General features: G+C 43.4%; 1 protein-coding gene across 1 annotated transcript in view; it reads right to left on the minus strand.

Annotated features, from left to right (window-relative positions):
* The window catches only part of CDHR1 (cadherin related family member 1), a 197,256-nt gene extending 193,653 nt beyond the window's left edge, over positions 1–3,603 (minus strand). The window contains exon 1 of the mRNA XM_056530930.1: positions 3,583–3,603. The gene's annotated coding sequence lies outside the window, so the exon portion shown is untranslated. The remainder of the gene's footprint in view (positions 1–3,582) is intronic.
* Positions 3,604–8,840: the final 5,237 nt, after the last annotated feature.

Consider the following 8,840-nt stretch of genomic DNA (forward strand, 5'->3'; position numbering starts at 1 on the left):
AGTAACAACAATTATGCAACGTACCCCCCTTCAGACGTGGCAGGCATAATGGGTATTCACCACCTTTGTGTCATAATGTTGTTGCTCTGAAGGCGCGTCAGTAAGAACAATTATGCAATGTATCCCCCTGCAGACATGGCAGGTATAATGGGTATACACCACCTATGTGTCGTAATGTTGTTGCTTGGAAGGCATGTCAGTAGCAACAATTATGCAGCGTACCCCCTGCAGACGTGGCAGGCATAATGGGTATACACCACCTATGTGTCGTAATGTTGTTGCTCTGAAGACGTGTCAGTAACAACAACTATGCAATGTATCCCTCTGCAGACGTGGAAGGTATAATGGGTATACACCACCTATGTGTTGTGTTATTGTTGTTCTGAAGGTGTGTCAGTAACAACAATTATGCGACGTACCCCCTGCAGACGTGGCAGCATAATGGGTATACACCACCTATGTGTCGTAATGTTGTTGCTCTGAAGGCATGTCAATAATAACAATTATGCAACGTACCCCCCTGCAGATGTGGCAGGCATAATGGGTATTCACCACCTATGTATCATAATGTTGTTGCTCTGAAGGCGTGTCAGTAACAACAATTATGCAAAGTACCCACCCTGCAGACGTGGCAGGCATAATGGGTATACACCACCTATGTGTCGTAATGTTGTTGCTCTGAAGACGTGTCAGTAACAACAACTATGCAATGTCTCCCCCTGCAGACGTGGCAGGTATAATGGGTATACACCACCTATGTGTCGTGTTATTGTTGTTCTGAAGGCGTGTCAGTAACAACAATTATGCGACGTACCCCCCCTGCAGACGTGGCAGGCATAATGGGTATACGCCACCTATGTGTGGTGTAATTGTTGTCCTGAAGGTGTGTCAGTAACAACAATAATGCAACGTACCTCCCCAGCAGGCGTGGCAGGCTTAATGGGTATACACCACCTGTGTGTCGTCTTATTGTTGTTCTGAAGGCGTGTCAGTAACAACAACTACGCCATGTATCTCCCTGCCTATATACAGATGTGTACAGAACGGCTATGTGCGAAACTGTCGTATAACAGCTATGCGTGGCTGTACCACCAAACTTGATGAACCTATACTCAGGCCAACTATATGCGCGTATGCACCACCAAAGCGTACGCACATGTGGCCAACCGCAACCGATGACAAAGAAAATGCATGCATGTAGTAACTATTATTTATGACCACATACCTGCACACAGTGCCACACCCCATGCGCTGCTCGAGCATGTGCGCAGCACAAACACTGCGAGCGTGTGAACCTCACAAGCACCGCAAGCGCATGTACAGCACATATGTCACGAGCACACGTGCAGCATGATTCCCACGAGTACATATATAATACAACCCTACAAGCATGCACAGTATAAATCCTACGAGCGTGTGTGCAGCACATTTCTTACGAGTGCATGTACAGTATGAATCCTACGAGCGTGAGAACCTTATAAATCTACAAACGTGTGTACATTATAACTCCTACGAGCGTGTGCACAGTATAAATCCTACAAGCGCGTGTGTAGTATGAATCCTGCAAGCGTGTACAAGCGTGTATACAGTATAAAACCTACGAGCAAGTGTACAGTATAGATGCTACAAGCGTATGTACCGTATGAAACCTACAAGGGTGTGTACAGTATAAATCCAATAAGCGCATGTACAGTATAAATCCTACAAGCGTGTCCAAGCATGTGTACAGTATAAATTCTGCGAGCGAGTGTACAGTATAAATGCTACAAGTGAATGTACAGTATAAATCCTAACATGTGTACGTATGAATCCATCAAGCGCGTGTATAGCATATCCTACCAGTGTGTACAGCATAAATCCTACAAGTGTGTGTACAGCATAAATCCTACCAGCGTATGTACAGCATAAATCCTACAAGTGTGTGTACAGCATAAATCCTACCAGCGTATGTACAGCATAAATCCTACAAGCATGTACAAGCGTGTGTACAGTATAAATGCTACAAGCATGAATCCTTCAAGCATGTACAAGCGTGTGTACAGTATAAATGCTACAAGCATGGATCCTACAAGCATGTACAAGCGTGTGTACAGTATAAATGCTACAAGCATGAATCCTACAAGCATGTACAAGCATGTGTACAGTATAAATGCTACAAGCATAAATCCTACAAGCGTGAGTACAGTATAAATTCTACAAGCGAGTGTACAGTATAAACACTACAAGGGTGTGTATTGCATGAATCCTACAAGCGTATTGTACAGCTTAAATCCTTCAAGCGTGTGTACAGTATAAATGCTACAAGCATGAATCCTACAAGCGTGTACAAGCATGAGTACAGTATAAATCCTACAAGCGAGTGTACAGTATAAAACCTACAAGTGTGTGTACAGTATAAATCCTACAAATGAGTGTACAGTAAAAATCCTACAAGCGTGTGTACAGCATAAACCCTACAAGCGTATGTACAGTATAAGCCCTACAAGCGTGAGTACAGCAAGAATCCTACAAGCGTGTGTACAGTAGAAGTCCTACATGCGTATGTACAATAAAAATCCTACAAGCGTGTGTACAGTATAAATCCTACAAGCTTGTGTACAGCATAAATCCTACAAGCTTGTGTACAGCATAAATCCTACAAACGTGTGTACAGCAACTATGAGGGCATGTGCACGGAACAACCATATGATCGTATGCGTAGAATAAATTATTGGAGCGAACAAATTATATGAACATGCACAGACCAACTATATGACCGTGTATGTAGAAAACTATGGGAGAGATTTATCAAAACCTGTGCAGAGGCAAAGTTGCCCAGTTGCCCATAGCAACCAATCAGCTTGCTTCTTACATTCCTAACAAGGCCTGTGAAAAATGAAAGAAGCAAGCTGATTGGTTGCTATGGGCAACTGGGCAACTTTGCCTCTGCACAGGTTTTGATAAATCTCCCCCTATATGACTATATGCGTAGAATATTGAAGCGTGTGCCCGACACAACGAGATGACCGTCTACGTGGAAGGAATGTGTGCATAGAATGACTATATGAGCATACATTTTTTTTCTGCAATGATACGTAAATAACATAGCGAAACGCATGAAAACCGTCATTTGCGCATATAAATGTGTAAAATAGAAATTGTGAACTGACAAGCACCAAAAGCTAGACTATTTACGTCTCCCATGTATTAAAGACAGACCCCACACCTAAAGTGGAGTTCTCACTCAGATAAGAGCATTCCTCACAGGACAACACACTGACTGCTGACAGCTTGTAACACACAGTGAATTGCGCCACACCGAGGGAGAACCGTATGTGTATACATATAACTGCAGGGGGAAGGGGAGAGAAGGATAGGGAGGAAGACAGGAATAACACCGCCCAGTGAGCACGCCCCCATCCACCCCTGTAACGTTACTGACCGGAGTAGAAGCGTGGCCCGAGACGGCAAGTCTGACACAACAATGCCCGTATATGACGAAATAACCAGGGGCCGGGCTGACCAAGGGTTTCCCCGAACTCCGGCTTACCTCCGCAGTCCGGGAACAGCTAGCGTTACCCCCGATCAGATGCGGCCACTTACCCGAACCCTGCCGGCTAGAGCAAACTTCCGGTCAACTGACACATGCAGTCAGCTGACCGACTGACGTGACACCACCCCCTGCTGTGAACGTGATGAACCCGCTGCGTCAGGCACAGGTACTGCCGCGGGTTCTTATAGCGAATCCCTGCCCCTCGCACAAATGCAGGCTTAATAAATTAGCCTTTATACATATATACAGCGCTACAAAAACAATATACCAGCAATAACTTTACCCATACAGAAACATACAGGCTGTGCTACCAATCAATGCAGTCTGATTGGTGGAACTCTGCTTTTACCCATGGCTGGTGGTCCAGATAAATTCATACTTCATTCTTTTATTGAAGAACTTTTTATTAAATTTTTACAGGTTATACTATGCTGCAACACATATGTACTGCAGCACAGTATGACCCGATCAGCTGCACACTGTACAGCCTGTGCAATCCAGCTGTAGCAGGCAGACAGGAGGTCATGATCTGACCTCCTGCTGCCATAGCAACCAACAGGGACCCGTGATCATATCGCGGCACCACCGTTAGTGAACAGGGTCAGCACCCTGTCAACACCATAGATGCGTGATCAGGATTGATCACAGCATCTATGGGGTTAATGCTGCCGGGACTAGCGCGATCGTGGCTCCGGCAGCTGCGGCGGGCTCCGGCTGTGATTGACAGCCGGGTCCCGCCGCCGATCTCCTGTGCAAGTGCCAGAGATCACTGGGACTTATGCATATGTCCCAGCATGCGAACGTGTCGGCTGCTGGAATGTATGCATAAGTCCCATAGCGGGAAGGGGTTAAAGGTGTATTGTAGTTGCATTGCACCTTTTTTTTATGCAGTAACTGCATTGAAAATGATGCCTTTCATTTATTTTTTTCTTCTTTTACCTTGGCTGCTGGTGACTAGGTGTATTTCTTAAAAAATGATAATTCTCAATCATTTGTTTCTTCTTTTCTAAATGGTTCCAAATATCCATATTTAAAGTTATAATGGTGCTCTCCCCTAAATGGGTTAGAAGGAAATGTGAACAAGAAAAGCTGGGGGGCTCACATTATATGATAAATATATATATCAAGGCGCTTGTGTCCTTCCTGCGCAAAAATACAATATAGAAAAAACGAGATACAGACCTCTAGATATATATATATATATATATATATATATATATATATATATATGTTAAAAAAGTATAGATGAACTAGTTGTGTGTAAATTAAACAATAATAAATCTCCGCAGACATGGAGACCTTCACCACTCCTTCCCACTTCACAGATCACACAGTCAGCCAATATCCCCACACATCCATCACACACTATTTCAACACATCAACCACCTCTTCCACATCCAAGACAATGCACCATTCAAGCAGACATTCATCATATTCCACTTGCCATGACTAAGGACCAAGTGTAGGTCCGAAACGCGTCGGCTAATTTGTCTTGTCGGAGTTGACCCAATAAAGAAGAAGCTGCTTTTACCTGCAAACCAGTGCTGGACCGTTTTCTTTCTTTGTGCACACAAACGGTCAGGGACGCTGCTGACCAGGCCCGTGCACAGGTGCAGAGAGGAGGAGGTGAGCTGTCGCTCTGATTCATTCATCATATTCCAGCCACCACCCATTTCACAGCCCCCAAGTCCAATCCACCACTCCCTCTAAAAAAGAGGGTACATTGATGGCCTGCAAAAGATCTGTGTCCACCTTGCAACAGCTGGAGCCCCCCAGTTTGGGGACCACTGCTCAAACGCGCCCTTTCTAGCGCTGGATACACAAGGACACCGCCTGTCTCTATTCACCGCTGTCCAGCTACAACCTTCCCCACAGCATTCATCTGTCGGCCGGACTCAAGTTTGTGCATCTCTGGGTACATACCAAGACCTACGCGTGGAAACCATCTTCGGGCCGGCTGCCTAGCCGTGCCAGTCTGCAGGAGCGAGGTCCATTACCGAATTGTGCCATCATCCCCGGAGTTCTTCATCTGTACAGTGGTGCGGTGAGTGGTGCAGAGCACAAAACTATGTTATAAACTATCCAAAAAGCTATATTGTACCAGCTACAGGCTCTACTACTACTAATATCACAAACGTGGATTTGGACACCGCAATATAATTGCAAGACTTTGGGTGACTGTGTATTATTGACCAATATACGGACTTTCATATTTTAATTTTATTCCCTATAATTTAATCTTATTTTCTTATTTTAAATTTTTTCTTTATAGTACGTATATGTGCAATAATTAATAGTACAGTCCATAGCAAGCGCCCTACTTGGACACATATTCTTATCTTATTAATAAATATTATTGTTTAACCCCTTAAGGACCAATACAAATAAACCTGTACGCCCCTGAAAGACCAGGCCTGTTTTTTCAAATCGGGAATGTCTGTCTTTATTAGAGAATAACTCTGGTAACGTTCTGCCAATCACGATAATTCTGACATTGTTTTTTTGTCACAAGTTGTCCTTCATGTACATAGTAAAAGTAAGCCAATATCATTTGTAGTTTTTTTTTACAATGCAAAAAATCATGACATTTTTACAAAAAAATTAAATTTTTTGCTATTTTAACACTAATAGGTTGCATATATTTATACATACTGACCAAATAGTTTATGAAACTTATACTTTCAGATGTCTACTTTATTTTGACATCATTTTTTTGTTTTTAATTAACATTTTAAATTCGTTAGAAGCCTAACAATTTAACTTGAAATTTTGAAAATTTTGAAAATTTGAAAAGTACATCTTTTTTTGTGTGCTATGCAAGGTTTGCAGAAATTAAAAGGTAGTAGAACATAGGAACACCCCCCCAAATGACCCCATTTTAAAAACTAGACCCCTCAAGGTATTCGCTAGGGGGTACAGTGAGTATTTTAACACCATAGTTTTTTGGCAGGAATTATTACAAAGTCAGTGTTAAAAATTCGAAATTTGCAATTTTTCACAAATGCATCATTTGGGGGGCATATTTTTTGTACATCACTTCTGATATTGAAAGAAATGCACCCTATATTTTATTTAGCTGCTTGTCCCATGTTCGTAAATACCCCCGCTTTGGCCATATATGGTTCCTTGGCCGCGTGGCAGGACTCAGAAGGAGAGGAGCGCCATTTGGCTTTCAGGGCATAACAGTACTCCCACAAGTGACCCCATTTATATACCGCACCCCTACAAGTTATTGGCTGGACCTCTCTGATTGGTCCTTGGTCGACTGGCAGTATAACGCGTCTGTCTGTGACAGTTAAGGCTCCTGATGGATATATCCGCCATGTTGTGGGAATAAGCACCCGCTCATGGCGAATATATCCATCACTGCTGCGGCTGGGTAGCTCAGTGTGTCCGCTCATGACTGCCGGCGGGAAATCCGCCGCTATGAGTGGACACACAAAGCTACCCAGCCGCAGCAGCGAGCTCATTACCGTGACTGCTGCATAATGTGTAGGATCACGTGGCGGACATCTGCAGCATATTACATGCTGCGGATGTCCGCCAATGCGATCCTACACATTATGCATTTTTTTTAAATTAGATTCATTTAATAAATGTATTTTTAATATATATATATATATATATATATATATATATATATATATAGAAATTCAGAAGGGATACAGCACCAAATAGCTGAGGACTCAGGCTGGTAGATGGAGCAAGATTTTATTTGCCATCCATGTGCAACGTTTCGGCAATAAACTGCCTTTTTCAAGCAACTCAGGCAGTTTATTGCCGAAACGTTGCACATGGATGGCAAATAAAATCTTGCTCCATCTACCAGCCTGAGTCCTCAGCTATTTGGTGCTGTATCCCTTCTGAATTTCTGCATGCCTTTCCGGGTTGGCATTCCCGGATGATCACCTGCACATGCTGATTTGATCGGTGCTGTCTCCCCCATCATCCATATATATATATATATATATATATATATATTTATTTATTAATTTTTATTTTTATTTTTTTTTACACTTTTATTACATTTTTATTTATTTTTACACTTTTATATTATTTTTTTTTTTTTTTACAGTTTTTAATGCTTTGGAATACTTAGTATTCCAAAGCATTGCAGTTATATGCTGCCTGCCAGTTTTCACTAGCAGGCAGCATATTAGGACATGCCTCTGGCACATCCTTTCAGGAAATACCCAGGGCAGACCTGGGGGTCTTTGTAGGACCCCCGGCTGCCCAGGTATGCAGCAGCACCCTGCGATCGCGCTGCGGGGTGCTGCAGAGGAGACAGAGGGAGCCCCCTCCCTCTGTCAGAACACCTTACAGCGCGCGGTCACTTCTGACCGCGGCTGTAGGGGTTAAACTGCCAGCCGCATATTACACACAGCACCCCGCGATCGCGATGCGGGGTGCTGCAGGAGTGACAGAGGGAGCTCCCTCCCTCTGTCATAACACTTACAGCCCGCGGTCACTTCCGACCGCGGCTGTAAGGGTTAAAACTGCCGAGACCGAAGTTTACTTCGGTCCTGGCAGTGCAGCAGGGTCCCGGCTGTGTGATACAGCCGAGTCCCTGCCGCGATCTCGTGGGTGCACTGGGCAGCACCCACGAGAAGAATGGACGAGTATAGACGTCCAGGTGCGGGAACGCCCGCCAACCTGGACGTCTATACTCGTCCTTGGTCGTTATCGGGTTAATTTACATACAACTAGTCCATCTATTCTTTTTAATATATATATCTAGAGGTCTGTATCTTGTTTTTCTATATTGTATTTATTTGGCACGAAGAGTACGTGCAACACAAGCACCTCGATATATATATATTTATCATATAGTGTGAGCCCCCCAGCTTTTATTGTTCAGGATTTCCCAGGAGTTTGGCCCATTTTTCTCAAATCTTTTTAGGGGACAAAGGAATATACCACTTTTGTAGCCATGCATTCCATCTATGAAATGGATCTTTCGTTCGTGGAGACCAAAAGGGGATCAAATTCATTGGAGGTCAACTCTTTAGTCATGTCAGCTCATTTAGTGTCAAAAGATATATTTATTAACAAGAATAGAAAAATGTAAACAACAGTACAACAGTACAGGTGCAAATTGCAATATAAGCACACAATTGCATAATTAAGGTACAGAAAACCATCGGAAAATCGATAGAACCACAGTTCCCATAAACATAAGGGGGGATGGGGGATGGAGGAGGGAGGAGGGGGGGGGAGGGGAGGGGTAAGGGTAACAAGATAAGTTCACAAAATCTTTGTATACTGCATCAGGTCGAGAACATATGGAATAGAATCAAAGAGACAAGTA

Source organism: Hyla sarda, chromosome 7 (genome assembly GCF_029499605.1).
Source record: "Hyla sarda isolate aHylSar1 chromosome 7, aHylSar1.hap1, whole genome shotgun sequence".
Taxonomy (NCBI): Eukaryota; Metazoa; Chordata; class Amphibia; order Anura; family Hylidae; genus Hyla; species Hyla sarda.